This window comes from Aptenodytes patagonicus, chromosome 2, assembly GCF_965638725.1.
Source record: "Aptenodytes patagonicus chromosome 2, bAptPat1.pri.cur, whole genome shotgun sequence".
Taxonomy (NCBI): domain Eukaryota; kingdom Metazoa; phylum Chordata; class Aves; order Sphenisciformes; family Spheniscidae; genus Aptenodytes; species Aptenodytes patagonicus.
Genome location: NC_134950.1, coordinates 164718782 through 164738479, shown reverse-complemented (window position 1 = coordinate 164738479; position 19698 = coordinate 164718782). Strand labels below are relative to the sequence as shown.

The following is a 19698-nucleotide window of genomic DNA, read 5'->3' as shown; positions in this document are numbered from 1 at the left end:
GGCCTTCCTGGTGGCATCCAGGTGCTCCTCCCTTCAGAGCCTTCTCGGGGACACCAGGGAGTGCTAGAGCAGTTCTAGGATATCTCCCAGTGATTCTAGGGGTTCCTTCTGTATCCTGATGAAAAACTAACCCAACCAGCTGAATTGGTCCTCACAAAGACATATCCCCATCCACCATTTACTCTGATGTAAGCCAACAGAGCAAAGCCATTCAGAAATGACCACATTTATCATTTGCTCCAACATGTACATGCCAATAGCTATTACAGAAACGCTCTCAGAATTTCCCTGCCTCTTGATGGCTGTTTAAGACAAACACCCCAGTAAAGTTGGATATGAGAAAAACAAGGCAAAACCCCAATCTTATCATCCATATCCACAAAAACAATCCAAGCTGAGAGAAACACTTCAGGCACCCACGTAATGCTTTATAGGCATCATTACTGGCCAGAAGTTGAGCAACTGAGATTTGTACTAACTACTGACTGAAGACATGTCTTGTAAGATCTACAAAAGGAAGTGACTATCTATAATTTATTTTTCTAAGTAGGAATGTAGCAAGAGTACAGGAAAAGGAAAACATGATTGATAGTCCATATATAATACAATATGTTTCACTTAGGAGATCTCAGAGCATTGTAATTAGTGAAAAATAATTTTTTTTTTTTTGCCAAAGAGCTATCTCCAACTCATGTCACAATAATTGTAGTTTCAGTTAATAGAGTGCAGGGTTAGTTTAGAGAACACAATTTAATGTTATCCCAAATGATAAGGCTCTTAAGCTTTGCTAGTGAAAGAGCCAAACCAGCCCAAAACAACTCACAGCAGACCTCCCAATGACTGATGACCCTCAAGTACTGTTTATTAACAAATATATATTAATACTAAGAGCAGTCAAGAACCTGCATTATATTGCCAACAACAGCAACCTCCACAGGCCATGTTTCCCTACTGATGTCTGTGAATATTTTTGACCACAAATAGCAGCATATTACATAAAACTAAATAAATATTTACATCAATTATAGCAACTAAGAACGACTCCATGAAAAACATCCTACCTTCCTCAAGTACCTCAACACCTTAAAATGGTATTTGGTTTTCTTTGTTGCCTGTCCCACATGGTTGTAAGGTTTTTAAGCAGTTCCTAAATAATGCCCCCTTCAGGCCAAAAAGGTCTAAATTCTGGAGGCAAGGCAGCCCAGCAGGCAAACCCCTGGGGTGCTGAGAGCAGAAAGAAACTCTGAAGCCAAAATGCTATTCAGAAGTTTGAAAATAAGTTAGGAATTTCCCCCAGAAAAGCTCTGCAACAAAGAGGCCTGCCTGAACTGCTGGCTGCCGGGGAAACGTGAATCTGGACGGCTCTTCAAGGGACAAGGCATTCACCTGCTGCCAAGGAGCGACAGGTCTGCTCCCATTCCTGAGCTGCCAACAGCTTTTGCAACACACAGGGCAAATTAGCCTGAAAAAGAAGTGTAACAAATTAAAAATGTTATGAAGATGAAGGCAGAAAGTGGTCACAAATTAGGATTTTCCAGGCTGTGACTAATTTGTGGGTTGTTCTTCAATTATTCAGGGTTTATAAGATAGTTACTATAAATATACTTATTAAGCCACTGCAAATATTTGGTGAAGCTGCTCACCTGGTATTCATTTTTATGGAATCACATAAGATATTTGTAGGCCAAAGTTTAACATCAAAGTTCAGAGAATGCTGATCGGGTTAATGAGTGGAATTCACAATAATGTGCAAATAAAACTTCTCACGCCTAGAGAGTTCTACAAACATGTCCCAATTCATCTTCACAATAGCTCTATCAAGGAGATAAGGACAAATTATCCTCCTTTTTAGAAATTAAGGAAAGAAAAACAGAGAAAGTAATTTACCCAGAGTCACTGCGGGAGCGAGCAGGAGCTAACAAGCTTTTGATCTTTAGTCACGCACTAGTCAGCACATGTCTCCCGGATCTACCCGGGCACCGTTTCCCACCGCAGCTACCAGATCTGAGGCGAATTCCTCATTGCAAGGTCTGCTCCTGTGTCAATACTGTCAACCGAAATTTCAACAGAAAGACATGGGAATACTTTCTAATGAAACAGTTCGGCAGCGAGATGAATTAGGGACCAATTCTCCTTGCAGGCTTGGCACATAAGTCTCATTAAAGTTAACAACAGATATGAGACCCATGTGCAAGGGAAAGCGATTAGAGCCTTAAATCCAATCAACGTCGGGTTTACTTCATTGTTCCACTTCAACAACTTCTTTACTGCCTACACTGATGCTGCTTTCCCAAAGAAGTTTATTTGTACTTGCATTCTTCTTTCTGCAGCAATTTTTCTTAGAGAAATGCAAATATTCTGTGTTCGGCGTTGCTAACAGGGCTGCCTCTATAAGTAAAAATGGTCACACCTAGATAATTGGAAATGTGAGGATTAGGGACTTCAAACAAAACTATAAGCAAAGCTCGTAATTCAGTGAAGGCTGAGAACTGCCCAGAGGGATGAAGATGTACACATGCTCCTTATTTCTTTGTTCAACGTGGCAAAAATGCACCAGGAGACTTTGGGAAACGGCAACTTTCTTCTTGAGCAGCAGGACTCCACTTTCAGAGGCAGGATAGCTCAGCAGTTTGTATCTCACACACAAATATATACAGTTAAACTAGCTTTCAAACTAACAGCCAAGCATTGTGTTTGGTTTTTTACCAAAAATAGCTAGAACCAACCCAGAGAAGGACTACACAGTGGCATTTTGGCTCCACAAACCCCACTTTGCCTACCTGCTTAGCACAAGGCTGCTCTCCACCCCACCGCCCACCAGAGCCCCTCTGCAGGTTTGTTTCCACAACCCAGACCCTCCAGGTCACAAATCAACAGACAAGGCTGTCTTTTCGAGACCCTTACTCTGTTTACCTGGACTCAGTGAAAGCTTATAAATGGCATATGCATACTACACCAGAACTAAAAAATAAAGCTAGTCAAGAAAACATGGTTTACGCACCAACGCTGTAAGATGTCAGAGTGGACATAAATTAGGGAATATTTCTAGAGATGTATGATGTGTTACATGATAGAACAGTCTTAGATTGGCAATAATACAAAGCTCGGTCATTTTTAGGCACAGACAGAGAAAAACATTGTGTATAGAAGCTTCTCAAACATTCCTGCCAAGGAAATAACGCTCTGCTCTCCACCAGCATGAGAAGCACTTTCTACCCACTCAAGTAATAGCCATACTGTCACCTATGTGACCACCAAGGTCTGCAGAGGAAATCTTTAACTCTTTTTTCTCAATTTGTATACAGGCAGTAAACAAAAGCATCCAAAAATATGTATTAAAAAAAATATAAAATAATTATGACTGCATTGGAGTTTTTTTCTCTCTGACTGGTACCATCATCCAAATGAGGGAATTACAGAGCAGGAGGCACAACCCTATTCTATAATTTAAGATTCTTTTGGGGGATCAATGAATTACTGCAGCTACCCAGATGAGAATAAGATAAATATCTTACATGGGTAGGTTAAGAATAAATCACAAACTAATCTAATTTAATCTGAAGCAGTAAACAGCCTCTAAGTCAAGAAGAAACAGCAGATACGATATGCTTTGAATTCTGTAAAGCTTCTTACATTGCCACACAGGACATTCTCATAACCAAATTAGAGAAATAAGGTATAGATAAAAATCACTGTGAGAGTGCCCCCTCTCAAAAAGCCCTCCAAAGGGGAACTAGTAACTAGCGATGGCTTGCCACTAAGGTTGGAAGACTCCTGCATAGCATTACTGTTGGCCTGGTTGTAGGCAGTGCTTTTATTTATTACCTGGATAACAGATTAGAGAAGATACTTCATAATAATTTGATTTAGACTGTATGAGGTTTCTGAGCTTTCTCAGGGACAGCAAGGGTAACCAGTATGATCTTGCAAACTGAGAAATGATCCTCATCCATGAAATGAAACACTATAACCTACAAAGTGCTAGAAAAAGGAGGAAGGAAATGCCTAAATATGAAGCTGACTATTAGCCAGGCTGCTAAAAGGGATAACTACTTGACAATGAGTCAGTGACATGAAACTGCTGCAAAAAAGGACAAATGTCACAACGGATACACTAGGAGAGCTGTCAGACAGCATTAGAGGCAATTTTTCCACTTCATAAGACTTTTGTGAGTCCCCTTCTATATCTCGTTTGTCCAGAGCTTCTTCAAAACACAGTCCCCTAAAATGGAACAGCCCAGAGAACAAGAGGAGGATTATCAGATATGGTTTACTATGTTGATAGAACTGGGGTTTCAAGACTAGGAAAGAGAAGACAAGAAATAACATGTCAATGGTCAAACAATCTCCATGGTCACTAAGCCAAGAACAAAAATAAATCAACTGAATTTGCAGGAAATAAGATTTAGGTTGGACACTAGGGATAATTTCCTGTCAAGATGATGACAAAGTTTAAGAGACTACCAAGTGATGCTGCAGAACCTGCTGCTTTGGAAGGTGGCATACCCTACTAGTAAGAACTTCTATCAAAACCAGCTTAGCTGGAGGTGGCCTGATTTTGTTAGCTTTGGAGGCTGGATCTGAGTTTTGTAATGTCCCACACACTCCACTGTCATGGAAAGGGTGGTCTTGGATGAGGGAGGCCGTAGCATGATCTCCTTCTCCCATGTGGATTCAGCAGAAGCAGCTCTTCAACCTGTACATCTGTCTGTGTGCAGGACCAGGATGAGAGAGTTGGATGTGGGAGCACCATGTGCTGCTTAAGCAGGCGTTCCCTCTTTTCATCGGTCCTGCTGGCTCTGTGTGACCTATCAGCCACCCATGACCTCAATCCAGTCTAGCTACACCTATCCTGCTTTAGTGCAAGAGGCTGGACTGAGTGATCTCCTAAGATCCAGAACGGGAAGCCAGTGCTTCCAGAGGCGTGTCACAGAGATGGGGCTTAGGACCTTGGCTTTGATTTCATAAAGGCTGAATCCATTCTAGTTTCAATTGTTTTCTCCCACTACAGACAATATAATTATGAGCTGTCTGATGATGCACAGCAGGAATTAAGTATAGTTTTCGTAACATTAGACCTTGGCTCCCTTCACCACACATCACAAAGGGAAAAAAAAATATATATTTGAATAGTCCTGGTCTTAAGTGGCTCTAATAGCTCTCTCACATGCTATAGTGTTCAACATATTCTTACAATCACTTTTTTCCCTTTCATTCAGTGCTTATGTATTCAAATTATTCATACTAGAGAACAACTTTTCACAAACAGGATTCTATGCAAAGTCTATAGTTTTCAACAAATTACATAATTAACATAGAAAATAACCCCTGAAGTACATGAACAAACATGTAGATACTGATATCCATTCTTGTTTGTTCCTTCAACCACATCAACTCCATTTTCCCTGTGCACCCAGAATTTTAACTGAGACCGGTGGACAGTAAGTTTTAGCCAGTCCTCTGCTCCCACAGTGAATGGGCAAGGTCCTGTATGTGCCAACCTTTTTGTCTCTCAAGTCCTCTTGTCTGCACAATCCCCTATTCTTTGGTGCCAGAAACACAGCATTATTTTGGCAGAAACTGCACCTTCCCTTCAGCAAAACCCAGGGATCACTTTTGGGAAAGAGAGCTCCAGAAAAAGTACAAAGTTTAACTCACAAACAGGTCAAGTAGATTTTCTGATCAGGTCTTTTTTTATTCTATGTTTACATTGCAAAATGCTCCAACCAGGCTAAAATCCCACCCAAGCTGTTCAACAAACACTTTAGCTACATCTCGGCATTCTTGCAAAATACAAAATGAGCACTTTCCATTTTGCCTATAGTGAGAACGCAGTACAAAGACTGCCCATAAAGTCAATCACAGATTCAAGAGCAAAAAGTGTCCTGACTCATTAATGTTCCTCAGCCAACACACTCTTCTGCAACCAGCTCCATAACCCATGAGAAGATGAAGACTGGAGTTGGGAGAGGTGAACCGGCTGTCACTGTGTTGTAACACCAAGTCACACCATTGTCCATGTTTGCTTTGCTGCTTATGGAGTTTTCTTCATACGCTGTCCGGGTAACACTGACGAAAGCAGAAACACTGATGAAAGCCCTGTTCCACCATAGTGGGCTTGCTGTGATAATATTTATATAATAAATAGGTGCTGAGAGTGCAAGGGTGAAATATGACCCTGGCATGGTATGACTTTTAATAATTAAGCAAGTTTTGGAGCTTCAAGGTACAGAAACATTGGCGTGATTAGTGTCAAAGCAGTAAACACTGTCTTTAAAAGTGTTTTATTACCAGTGCAGAAGTGAGGAAAGAGAATTTAAAGCAGCCAAAAATGTAAAGCTTTCATTTCAACACAGTTCTTTATTCCTTTTGCTTTTAGCTGGAGAAACACAGGCACGGTACAATGCCCAACCAGCCATGCAGCAACCTGTCCAATTTACAGCAGTGCTTGGCAATTTAAGGTTTTCCTTCAGGTGCGGACAGTGACGATGCAAAAGAAAAGCCACATGACTGATGACAGCCTGCGCTTTCTCTGGAAACACAAAATAGAAGAGGGATGGGGGAAAAAAACCCCAAACCTTCCTGTTTAGGTGGAGTTCAGGAGCTAGACAAAGAGATTATACTGTTACATATGTCCATCTTTCCATCCCAGACTGATGAAGAGATTCCTCGGGATGACAACGGGGAAGGCCCAGTGTGGTGACAGGTTGGGCAGGGGGAGGATAGCAGGCTGGCAGTCATGAAAGCAGGACATGCTTCCTTTGGCCCCCAACTCCCCAAGCATCAGATGCAGATTTTAACTCTGGCTACCAATGACGGATGCCAGAAAGTGGTAGTGAGCAGCCTGGTCATCTTCTCATTTAGAAATGGGGCCTTATTTCCACCAAACAAATTTTGATCCACTGATTTCTAATTCTGGTGATCTCTTGTTTACCAATTACTGCCTTAAAGTAGTCCTTGGGGACATCACCGAGCCTAATTCATCCTTTTGCTCTGAACTATATTGGCCTCTACAGAAAAACACGTTACTTCAGAGAAATTAGAGAACAGGCCCCCATTTTTTTTTGAGAACAAAAACCAGATTTATAGTATGAAACTTTCTGTACCAAATTCAAAATTTTAAAATGTGGGTCAAATTTGCAGTGTAATGAGCTTAATTGTTCTTTTAAAACACAATCTTTGTTTTCCCACAGTTATCGTATAATGCATTATACAAGTAACCAGACCAATTGTACAAGGGACGCTGAGAAAAGAGAACAAATTTTCACCACTGCATTAGAGACTGACAACTGCTGGAGGCAGGTTACCAGACTTAACCGACAAATTATTTCACCTGCTATTGCAAATCCTGCATTCCTAAGTACTTTAGACAAACTTCTTCATAAACCTCTTAATCTGCCACTTGAAACAATTCCCAGGCTGGAACATTCAACTCAAAGTAATATAAAGTTAACCCTCACCAAAGAAAACTCATAGCTTTAAAAAGATGTGCTCTACAGCAAATTTAGCTTGAGTCAGATACTTGCAAGTTCATTCAAACCTGACTGATCTGTAAAGGCAGAGGTTTTTCTTTTAAGATGAGAAGAATTGAAAGGAAATTAAAGGTTAAAAAATGATTAAGATAAAAATCACACAAATGAAGAAGTCATGAAGAAACAGGAACTGCTAGCTGATTATTTTTAACAAAACCTAAAATACCAAGGTATAACTATACGGTTGAAAAAGGTAACTCGTTAAACTAACAATATAGATGAATTAATATAGCCAGAAAGTTTTCCTTAACTGTTTGTAAACTAAAATATGTGTATATAAAGCTGTCCAGGTCAACAGCAATTTTACTCCTAAATTAAGATGCTGTTGTTGAGGAGTAAAAAATCTTCCCAGACGTAGATTACAATTCCTAAATCCTGGAAGATTGCATCATCAAGTCAACAGGACACTGAATTAAAAGTCATCTCTGTCGCTGACATACTTTCTGACTTTTAGTAAGTCATTTCTCCTGTGTTTGTTTCTGTTGAAGCCCTTCCTCAGCTTTGACCATAAATAATATAAACTCCTCAGAGCAGAATTTTTCTTACACTGTATGTCTATATAGGGCCTAGCACCAAGGGGAACCAGGATTTTACCTTAATACAAGCAGCAACAAAGAGAGATTCATAAATCCCTCAAAGGCTGTTCTTCCCACGTAGTTTGATTTCTGCAGAGGCCAAGGAATGTTATACAGTAATTTCTCCATTAATCCCAAGCACTTGTGTTTGACCTATTGTATCCCTTCCACCGGTGATCTCCAATTCTGAATGTAACTGGCACTGAAGCCTCAAATACATTAATTACAGGTAGAACATCTGAAGAGGAATCCAAATGTAAAGCAAAAATCCAGCTTTCAGTCCTTCATGGCTACAGAAGTTAAAAACAGTCTGCACTAGAAAGACTATCTGATGTACTATCACCTGATAACTCATAGTCCGTGTTTGACAAGGATCAATTGACAATGATTGACAATGCTTATTCAAGGAGATTTGTGCACGATTCAAGATCATAAACCAATTCAAAGTGGAGGGGAGTTCCAAGTCTCTAGTCCCACCTCCTGCTGAAAGCAGGATCAACAGTGAACTCCAACCAGGCTGCACAGGGCTTTAGCCAATCTTGTCTTGAAAACCTCCAAAGAACCATAATCTTTGATGATCTGAAAGAAATTACCCCTTTCAAAACAACACAGGAGTTCTGGCCTCAGAATAAAGTTTTTGTGTGATACTCCTCTAATTCACTCTGACATGGAAGCATTTTACTCTTCTACTGAAGGTGTTTCCATCTCACCTTCTCTCTTTTAGCCCAGCAAGCTCAAAACACATCTGCAGTCTTAAAAACCCCAGACGTTGCACTGATAGAATGAAATTCTGGGTCCATGTAAGCTGGAGATGGAATTTCCTCAGGTTTCAGTAGAGCCAGTCTCTGGCTACAGGGCCCCAAATATGCAGAGATATGAACCTAAACTCAGAAATTCTTACTTGGAACTATGGTTGATAATTACATCCATTGTAAGGAGACAAACTGCATTTTCAGCAGCCTATCAGTTTCTCAACCAGCAGATGAGTCTAAAAGGCATTTATCTAAGATCCAAAACAGGACCATAAGATCAGAGGATAGTTAAGGTTGGAAGGGATCTACATAAATCTTTATCCCAGCCTCAAGCTTAAAGCATGGTTAGCTATGAGGTCAGACCAGGGGTTTAAAAGAAAAATATATCCACACCATCAAAGTGACTCTACTAACACTCCGTATTTCAAAAAAGGAAAAAAAAAACCCATATTTTTAATTCAGTATCATCTCAGTTTTTGGTAAACACATTTGGAACATCCAGTTTTGGTTACACAGGAAAACAGACAACATCGGATGGGTAGTGAATTGTTTTGGTATTATATAAAACATTGGTTAAAAACCCACGTGACTTCAAAGGGAGATTACACAAGATTATAGACCTAGGGTGAAATTCTGTCTCTGATTAAAATCACTGGCAAAAATCCCACTGGCTTGACCACTGCCAGTATTTCACCTCTAATTTGAAGTGCCCATGTTTTACCATGCAAACCCATACATGCAGACCCAGATGTATCTTAAGAGTGCATCTCTCTGCAACAATAGAGCCTGGAAAACTTTTTGTGATCTCCCCCAGAGCTGTGTGTGGGTTTTGTCTCATTTTTAAGATATTCTCTCTTCCACTGTAGATTTTTCTTTCTATACAAATTAGGAAGACTGTGTATGCAAGCAAAAACAATGAAACTGTCTGGAAAAAAAGCTGTGAAACAGATTTTTCTGTTCCTTCAAGCCATGGCTTTAGGAATAGCAAGGAGCACAGAAGCCTTCCTCCCATTTCACTGCCTTTCCCACCACTGGTGAAGCTGGAGAGACCATGCTCCACCTTCAATAATGGCACAAGGGTGTTCTCCTGACACACAGCAGCTTGCAGAGCATCCTTTAGAAAAGCACCCTGAGACCAGCACAGTGCCTGTGAGACCCAGGTGAGTGCGGAGGTAGGAATACTGTTCACATCAGCATTTCATCCGCACTTCTGACTTCCACGTTTTCCTTTTTAATGTCCACTTACCTTTCCCACAAGGACGCTACCAGGGGAATAACTCCATGACTGAAAAAAACAGTCTAAGAGCAATCACGGAAGCGCCATTAATAGTTCTTTGTGCCACAGACGATGTTTCATGTGGAGACTGGCAGCCCAAAGGCAGTCAGATTAAAAATAAATTCTGATCCTGATTCTTACAGTGTTTCCTCATTCCCCTGGGCAAATCCTGCTTGATTGTTCCAGCGTGCCCTGCACCAGCAAGCTAGCGAGCACGAGGCCAAAACCTCTACACGTGATCAATACAGCAACGGAGAGAGACCCAGGAACCACCTTCCAAGCTATTCCAACAGGAGATCATCCACAGCTGTCAGTGCCCAGTTAAAAACACGTGTGGTACAGTCCCCTTGGGTGCTGTCTGGGGATGCTTGCTCTTCCCAGCAAGTATAGAGGTTATGCATTATCATATACTCCTCCCTGCCAGGTAAACACAAGACATCCCAATTTATTTTGGCAAAAGGCATTGCTGGAGTCCATCCCAATGCCACCAGTCGTTTCACTCATGCTTCCAACACAGCTCTGCACTTCAGCAAGAGGTTTCCCCAGCTAAAAAATTAGCATAATGCTCATTTACAACAAAAGTGTTGTGACAGTTAACTGTGTAATGCTTGTAAAGACCTCTGAAAATACAAATCACTATAGTGTTGAATTATTAACCTTGATTATTATTGCTTATGCAGAACTTTGGGTTGGGGTTTACAAAGGCAAGAGAAGATTAATTATAACTTGTCCTAAAAGCAAAATAGGAGGAAGTGGAACACCCTCAATTTCGCTCTCATGAAAAAACGCAGTCACTTAGAGCAGCCTGAGGATGCTGAGATTGCCAAGCTCAGTAGCTAGTGTACAAGAGTGCTCAACTGAGCACGAAGCACACCGCCCACAAGAAAGGGATCAGTTGATTCCTGCCTCTCAGCGGCACACAGACCAGCAATACAGTTTCCCAAACATATCAAATGCTCCTTCTCAGACTGGCCCAGTGACAAACCTTAACATGTACACAACTGAAAAGCATCAACTCAGGAAGCTCCTCTTCCCAAAACCACAACTGTGAATTTTGTCATAAAGTTTGCTTTTTGTAATCTGCTACTGTCAGGAACTTAACACAGCAACAATAATTTAAATTCTGGAATTAATAGAAAATATCAGTCTTCAATGCAAGTTTTAAAGTTTTCACTGTTTTAAATATAAACAGTGTACTCTTCTGTGCGCAGTGCAAACACTACGCGACTGTTACACTGCCGGGCTGTAGAAGGAGCAGGAGAAGTAGCTGTGGGTGCAGGGAGATAGGTGCTTTATTAGTGCGTGCTCAGAACTGATATGGAAAATCCAACACAACTTCTATGTGAAATTACACCCCTTGTAATTCTGGAAATGTGTAAAACACAGCATGTGAAATAGAGACAGCACTGGTCTTACTGTGAGAGAGAGCTGAGAAGCTAAACAACTGCCTAGTTTCTTCAAAAAGACTCTAGGATCCACAGATTTTTTTTTCTCCTTCTCAAAATAATCAAATCGTAGACTTAAATCTATCACAGACATCTTGCACTACGAACTCTACTCTCCAAAAGTATCGACATCCTTGTACTTACCTCGCCCAAACAGATGAAAGGGCTAAATAACAAGAATAATCCATGTCAGCACCACAAGAAAAATTAACCTACTGCTAGCAATAGTCAATAATTTTTTACCTTGATCATATCTCCCTAAAGAAGAAAGCAATGCACTTTAGAAGAGCTCAATACAAAGATTATCAGAGCTGAGCAGTTTAGGTACCTCTGCAAGTGAAACTGTGGTTCCTCTGCTGATACTGAAAAACTTTTGCCGGCTGTAGCAGCAGAGCAAGCTAATTTCTTCAGAGGATGGGGAGCTATTAGCTTAGACCTCTTTGGCTGAACACACTGTATGTGCTAATCAGAGTTAATATGCTTGATTCAGCCACTATTTCTTTATTTGGATCTAAATGTTCACAAAATCAGCAGGGTTTGTTTTTTTTTTAATCTTGCTGCAGATGGAAATTTCCATACTACAGTTCTGCAATGATTGTAAACAGGAGACTGGTTTCAACATCATCAGATCTTAACCCTTTCTGTAAAGAACAAGTGGCTGAATAATCTGTAGGGAAGGGAGATCAGGGCAATCCAGCAAGGGCTCTGTGCAAAAAGGAGGAACTGAAACTAAGAGCTACATTTCTGCTCAGCTCCCCATTTTTAAACTGTAATGAAGACAAAGGAAGAAGGTAAAAGAAAAAAGATAAAAAGAAACAATAGGTCACTAACTATGCAGAACTTAACACTTTATAGTTAAAATCTGCATTTGCTCCTTAATCCAATATTATATACTAGCTTGCACATGACAAAGTAAACAAATTATAAGAAAAAAGCTTGTACAAATTCTACAGGACTCCTTCCAACTCCCTCACCTCCTAGTTCAAGAGGTATATACACTTTTAATACTGGATGACTTCATTTTTGAACCATGGCATCCAAAATTTGACATCTTTAGTCTGTTCTCATTAACCTGAAAAGTGAACAGAGTATGCATCCTAAAATACAATCTTTCTCATTCACATTACCAGACTGATACGTGGGAGGAGAAGCAGGTGATGCTGTGGGCTTCCTCCATCCATGCGCCATATCCCTCCAATTTGCTGTAAGTGCTGGAGATGCAGCGACTCTGCCTCTATCGTACCTTTAATAAAGCATGCTTTCCAGAAATATGTGTACACAGGAAAAGGAGATGGGGTTTCTGAGTTTCCAACGCTTGTCCTATGCACAGCAGTTGATTTTTAGGCTACTTCAGGATTTGCCTCAATCTTCAGACATCAATGGAGGGATTAAATGTTTCGAGGGTGTATTTATATAATCCGGGTCTAAGTTATCTGAGGGACAGATTGTCCCTGCCACACCTCTCCATGGCAGCAGCCAGGCAGGTTGGTTTGTTTTCCCTCCCAGGAAGAATAGAGTAAAAAATAAAATAACAGTTTTAAAAAAAACAGTATCTAAAGAGCTACAGAATTTCATAGTGATTTGGGGTTAAATCCCAAATTCTAGGTATTCCTTAACGTTTAAGTTATAAATCAAATGCAAAACTGTCAAAACCTTGCGTCACATCTAGGAAATCCAGACAAATATTTCAAGTTTAGAAAGAACATTTCAAACCCCTGAAATACAACCAGTCTGGTTAACAAACACACATTCCCCAAGCAGAGATGTTCCAGTTCATGACTTCTGTACTTCGTACCGAGAAGTGATCCAGCCGAGGCAGCCTTCTGCAAAGTTTGCAATCTCCATTGGAGAGGATTTCCCCCAAAAGTCTCACTTGAACGTTCCCACCTTTCATCAGATTTACTAGACTTGTTTACTGTCTGTTGTTTAACATGATATTCTTACAAAATCCTCCTGCTATGCTGTTACAGCAGTCTGAACAAAAGCAAAAGTGAGATTCAAACGTTTAAGCCTCCTCCTACTTCTAGCATATTTTTGCCCCCAAGGGACTATCATTTGGTCCCTATAGTTCTACATCTACTAATTAATGAGTGTATCTCATCTGCATTGCAACATTAACTGTGCAAAACCAATCAACGCTTGTGAATTGAAATCTGTGAAGTATCATACCACCGATAAAACCAGATATTACCATGTCCTTTCAACGTAAGATTAATCTTCTCCCTCGCAGAGGGTTTCCTTTTATTTTTTGCTTAAACTTAACCGGAGGGAGTTGGAAAGCCTGGCCCTTTGTGAGTACCAGTCCCTTGAATTCCTTGTCTGAGTTTGCAGCCTATGTATGGTTTTTGATTAATATTTATTTGACCATTTTGACTTCCTTTTGAGTTCTGCATATATCTTACTGGGCCTGGTTTCACTAAACTGGCAGTGATCCCCGTGAAGTTAAATTTTGTATTTTTACACACATTAACATGGATACTTTTTGAGACTATGTTTTTATTTTAAAAAAAAAGAAAAAAAAGCACCGCACACAAAAATGGCTACTTTCATACACATGTAAGCAGGGGCTATGGTTTGCTGCTGAATTATTGCATAGATTTGAACACACTGCTCCAAGAAAAGATCTGTAATTGTTTAGTGGTTGGGCTGCTGGCAGAATTCCCTGCCTGGGGCTGTTTTTATAAATAGGCCTGAGGACAAACAAACAAGCTACTAATAACAAGTTGACTGTTCTGTTTTGAAGCAGCCCTGCTTTGTGTTGTCCAGCACACAAGAAGCTCAGATGGCAAATATAGCAAAACCCGTGGCAAGACGAAAGGGTAGATCATGCCAGGAATCAGTGGCACTTCTATTTCTCTAAAATGCTAAAATTTCAGTTCGCTAAAATTTCAGTTCACTAAAATAAGCTTAATTTGGGGAAAACACCAAAATACACAAGGCTATGTATGGCTGTGCTGTTTCAGATCTCCATTTCCACTATTACTAGGTAAAGTTAAGAAACAAGGTAAAATGGCTTATTAACAGACATCACCAACTCCAGAAAGCCTGGTGAACGCCTAAAGCAAGCGGATCTTGCTTTTTCCACCAGTTCTTTTCACCATGTCCCACTCATAACTACATCAAAGATGTGGACAATACTCAGGACATCCTGTTTGACTCTCATGAAGTTCTCAGATTTGTCAGGAACACTAAAGTATCTCATCACAACTTTTACCGAGAGCTTCTCTTTCCATGGGTAATCCATTGGGTACTTAACCAAGAGCAAAGGTCAGATTTTCTGCCACCTCTATTTCGGTCTGTTTGCCTAATCTCATCACACTGCAAAATTTTTTTCTTGCTTTTAATGTTTTGTGAAGGTGATTTAGGCTTCCCAGCTAAATACTCAAACGCATTTATTGGTCCATCAGTACCTTTCTTTGAGAAAGACAGACTTTCTTGGATATCTTTCTCTGGTATTTCATATACTTCTTTCTCTTTCAGGAAATAACTACAACATCAGTAGAAGACATTTTTCACCTTTGGCATTGGAAGCTCATTTATTACCAATCAATGGAAGCCAGAGGAGTTTATATGGGAACAATCTATCCTGATGTAGTAACTCTTCCAAGCAGTGCAGCTATAGTAAATTATTTTGGAGGAAAGTAAGGAAAATTAGGCCCCTTACCCTTTTAAATTTCTCTTCTGTTGCTTATGGATCTTATCTCTGTTACTTGGAGGATGATCTTCACCAGCCTTTATTGGCCCTGGGTTCCTTGATGTAGACGTCATGATTTTTCTGCCTGCTGCCCATTTTCTCTGCTAAGCCTCCTCTTGGAGTGGCTTATTTTTTCTTTCCATAACTGTTTTGGGTTTGCTTTGTTTTGTCTTTTGTATCCTCCTTGGAGAGCATACTTTGTCCCCACAACCCTCCTCAGAGACTTAGCAGCTCTCTTATCTCTTTCTTTATGTCATTTAGCATTAGCAGCTTAGTCTGCGAGAAAACAAATCCTCTTTTTTGCTGATAAGAAGAGCCACTTACTTACACTCTTCTTTCCCTTTGTTTTCTCCTCTCTTTCGAGGGAAGATCTAGCCAGTTCTAACGCCACTTCATGAGATGACGCAGGCAGGACATGAAGCCTAGTGGACCATACGCAATTGCTACCAAGGTGAACACTTTTCTGATAATACCCAGAAACGATGGAGTCAGCACAGGTTAAGGAAACAACGAAGTGCTCAGCATTTATGGCAACACACTGATGAATTTCAGGGTACGTGCTGCAGCCCCAGGCGAAGCAGCAGTAACATTGCTAGCATAGATGAAAAGACTCTAGGTAATAGTATAAAAAACACATTTGGCCAGAAGAAAATCCTCTCTGGTAGAACTACATTGGTCCTAATAGCAGCAGAGCAGAAAGAGGAGCTGGCAGGAATAATGGTCGAGAGAGCAGTGGCTGGTTTCTCTTCAGAATCACCAGCCAGAGAGACACAGTTCCCTTGGCACAGCAAATGCCATGCAGCCCTCCCAGAGAGTGCCCTCATAAATCAGCTTCACTGCTACGAGATGAATTTGTACTCAGTTGAATTTCAAATGGTCCACAGTCTGCAACATAAAACTATCACAGCTTTCAGCAAAGCATAACTTCTCAGACCTCCACAGGATGGTGGTGGGGTGAACAGACACTGAAACGGACACCAGCATCCTCTCAAGGGGGTCTAGATTGGCAGGTGAGCCAAAGGCAATGCCAGGCCAGGGGCTAGGCAGTATCTGCTCCCTGGATAAATGGACTACTACAGGGCTGTTAATCCAGCAACTTTTCCAGAAGCACTAAATCCACAGGAAAAAAAAAAATCCTTACTAAAGCATAAATATTACTAAATAAATTACTTAAACATTTCACTACATAAGTTTATATACATGCAAATACCTTTGTTCTTGAAATCTTGCTGCTTCTCAGCAAGTATCTAACAGCACAAGAAAACCTTAGGAGCACCTACTTACACAAGAAGGGGGCAAAACGACATTCTTTTTCAGCTTTAACAAAACCAGTTGTTTCTGCAAGTTTCTGCCGTCCTGCTATACCACAGCTGCTCCAGCCCCACTGTCAGCTTTAGCCAACTGTAAGTCATCAGTTTTCAGCACACAGTGCAGCTGAAAGCCAATTCGGCTGGTAGCACGGCTGGAAATGAATCATTATTTGCCCAGATCTTATATTAACCTTTTATTTCCCTTGAATATCACCACTGAAAAAGGACAGCTCACACTCTTCAAAGAGATCAGAGAATACAGATAGCAAAAAGGGGAGGGGGGGGGAGGTATAAGAAAGGAAAGCAGGGAATAAGAAAAGTTTATAAAATGTAGCAGAAAAAAAAAGGAAACAAAGCTTTAAAAATTATTGCAAGCATTATCAGCCTCTCAAGCCAGCTGGGGAAGACCCTGAAGTAGAGTCTGAGCAACTTCTACTTCAAATGGGCTCAGCATCTCTCAAGAACTATATGCTCCATCAGTAAAAGAAGTGTGAAAAGCAGGTTACCCTAACCAGAGGGACACCAAAGTATAAGCAGGCTTAGCTCCAAAGGTCATGTTGTTTTAGCAAAACCACCGAACATCTGCCCCATTCACTTGCCCTAATCACTCTCCCTACTGCAAATTTAAAGCTCTAGACAGCTAATACTGCTGCAAGGATGACAGTAGCCCTAACTAAACACGTTTAATTCTGTCCTAACAATTTGGTCAGATAATTAGTTTGTCTTCCTGCACTGAACTGATCAATTTTCACTCATAGTTCTGCAACAAGAAGTCTATAGGCTATACAATCTATAGCAAACACAACACAAATACTTAGCAAACACAACCCCTGTTTTAGTGGGCTGCAATTTGACAAACTTTGGCAGATGTTCTCCTCAGACGTACATTTTGTCAAGCTAAGTTTTAACTAAAATCAGGATAAAAAATGCAAAGTTAGAAAAATAAATTATTTGTCAAATTAAAAAAAAAAACACAATACTGAATCAAAAAGATCTATCACTGTCACTAAGACCGTGAAATCCGGTAGGGTCTCATGGGGTAACACAGGTCTGTCTTGTGCCATCTCGGTGAGACTCTGCCCAACTCTGGCCTAGTGATAAGCCAGACAGCTGTGGGAGAGATCTCAACTTCTTAGTAAATTCTTCCAAGTTTTCATTTGTACACAGCAAACCCTCTGTTACCCTCTGTACATCCTCTTGCTGTTTCTCTTTGCCACATTGGGCCTCTCAAGTGCCAACTATCAGAGCTGAGAGTAAGGAGGGGTCTCTTGTGCTCTTTCTTGCTGGCATCCCAGGCAGCATAGAGGACAACTAGGAATTTCAAGTCCCTAGTGCAAAGAGAAGCAATAATCTTTCCATGAAACAGTTTACTGAAACCTAGGTAAACAACCTCGATATGTTTAAGCTAAGCCAGACACCTTGGTAATGATACCAAGCTACTGGGCTCACTCCCTAACAGAAGCACCAGAATATCTCACAGGAAGGACTGGATAATATCAATGAGCGGAGGAACCGAAATCAGGTTAATTTAATCAATTTAATTTAATCCCTAAATTATGTACTTATGGATTATAATTTTGTCTAAAACTTGAGCATTCAACAGCTGGATAGAGACAAACTGAAGTGTACCTGTCTCAAAAGGTTGACTAGGAGCTATCATTGTAATGCTGCTATGGATAAAGCACGTGTGATTAGGGATGCATCAGGAAGCCTCCAGAGTAGATAAAAACCTTTAATACCATATATATATATAAAAGCACTGTCAAAACTCATAATGTATACCGTTCTGGTCATCTGCTCAGGAAAGGTTAATTCAGCTGGGAACAGGTGCACCAAAAGACTATTTTGACAGTGAGAGGAACACAGAGTCTCTCTTGTGGGACGTGACTGAAAGAGCTTGGCTCGCTTAGTTTCACAGTTGACAGCTGAGTGTATGCGATCCTTCTCTGAAGTTACATAAGGTGGATAAACACCAACAAGGGAGAAGAGAGATAAAGGACACTTTGTGGGTGCAATTAGAAAATGGAAGCTGATTGTGAACAAATTCAGGTTGGACATTAGGAAGGGAAAAGAGTGAAATTCTGGAGGAAAGCTCGAATGAGAACAAGAAACATCACTACTTTTCAGACTGATGAAGTTTATTACAGAGAAGATATGATGGGGCTGCCTACAGGATTTTCCTACAGGAGCAGGAAATGGAAACAAATGGTAGGCTAAAGAAGGCTCCTTCTTGCTTTATGCATCTTCTAGAGCAAGAAGAGAAAGGAATAATAATTATTTCTAGCATTTTTTTCTAGGCTCAAGAAGTTCTGCTCCTATTGTGGAGACCCAATAGCTGACAGATCTGCAGAACAGAAACAGTTCAGATGTCTAATGACTGGAAGATCAGGAAGGGCTGCGGACATCTGGAAAGGGGTCATTCTGTGTATAATGTGAGGGTCAACATAAAAATATAGGATGATTCAGAAAGGTTAATTCTGGACTGTTTTCCAAATTTGAAAAGAGACTGGTACACAACATGTGGCTACATGTCAGAGAGAGACCCTTTCAGTGTTCAGAGTATGCCAAACTATTCTTTTGCTAAACCTGCATCAAAACATACTAAATTTGTCATAAGAAGTCCTTGCTCCCTAATGCCATGCTTCTGGTCCTTCTTGAAAACCTCACATCAAAAGTGCTGCAAGGATTATATGCAAAAATACACATGGAAATATGGGTGTAGGCAGGCACACCTGTATACGTATATGCAGGACAAACATGGGACGCTACTCATAAAAAGTATCATCTGCTTATACAAGAGCCTCAAATGTCCCAAGGTTTGATGAACAGCTGTATAATGACTCCAAAGGGGAATCAAGATGATCCTACCTATGTAAAGTTAACCAACAAGCAGAAATTATCTCTGTAACCTACTGAATAGCCTGGAAAAACAAACAAGCAAGCAAACACTATTTCTGTGAATCTGAAAGAAATTTCTTTTTAATAGATTTAAAACAGAAGCCCAGAAAGAGGAAGGAAAAGCTTTAAAAGTGAAATTACAAGTAAAACAGGACAGAGAAAGAAAAGAAAAAAAAAAAAACCTTCCTGAAAATGGATGGGAAAGGGAACATAGAA

At 40.4% G+C, this 19698-nt stretch overlaps 1 protein-coding gene across 5 annotated transcripts in view; it reads right to left on the bottom strand.

Moving 5' to 3' along the window:
- PRKAG2 (protein kinase AMP-activated non-catalytic subunit gamma 2) overlaps positions 1–19698 on the bottom strand; it is a 230471-nt gene that overhangs the window by 192930 nt on the left and 17843 nt on the right. The window contains exon 1 of one of the 5 annotated variants that reach the window (XM_076331964.1): positions 16559–16565. The exons of 2 other annotated variants lie outside the window; for them this stretch is intronic. The gene's annotated coding sequence lies outside the window, so the exon portion shown is untranslated. Of the gene's footprint in view, positions 1–12707; positions 12753–12823; positions 12880–16558; positions 16566–19698 lie in introns of those variants that run through there. 2 more of the 5 variants (XM_076331962.1, XM_076331963.1) reach the window with 2 other exon arrangements.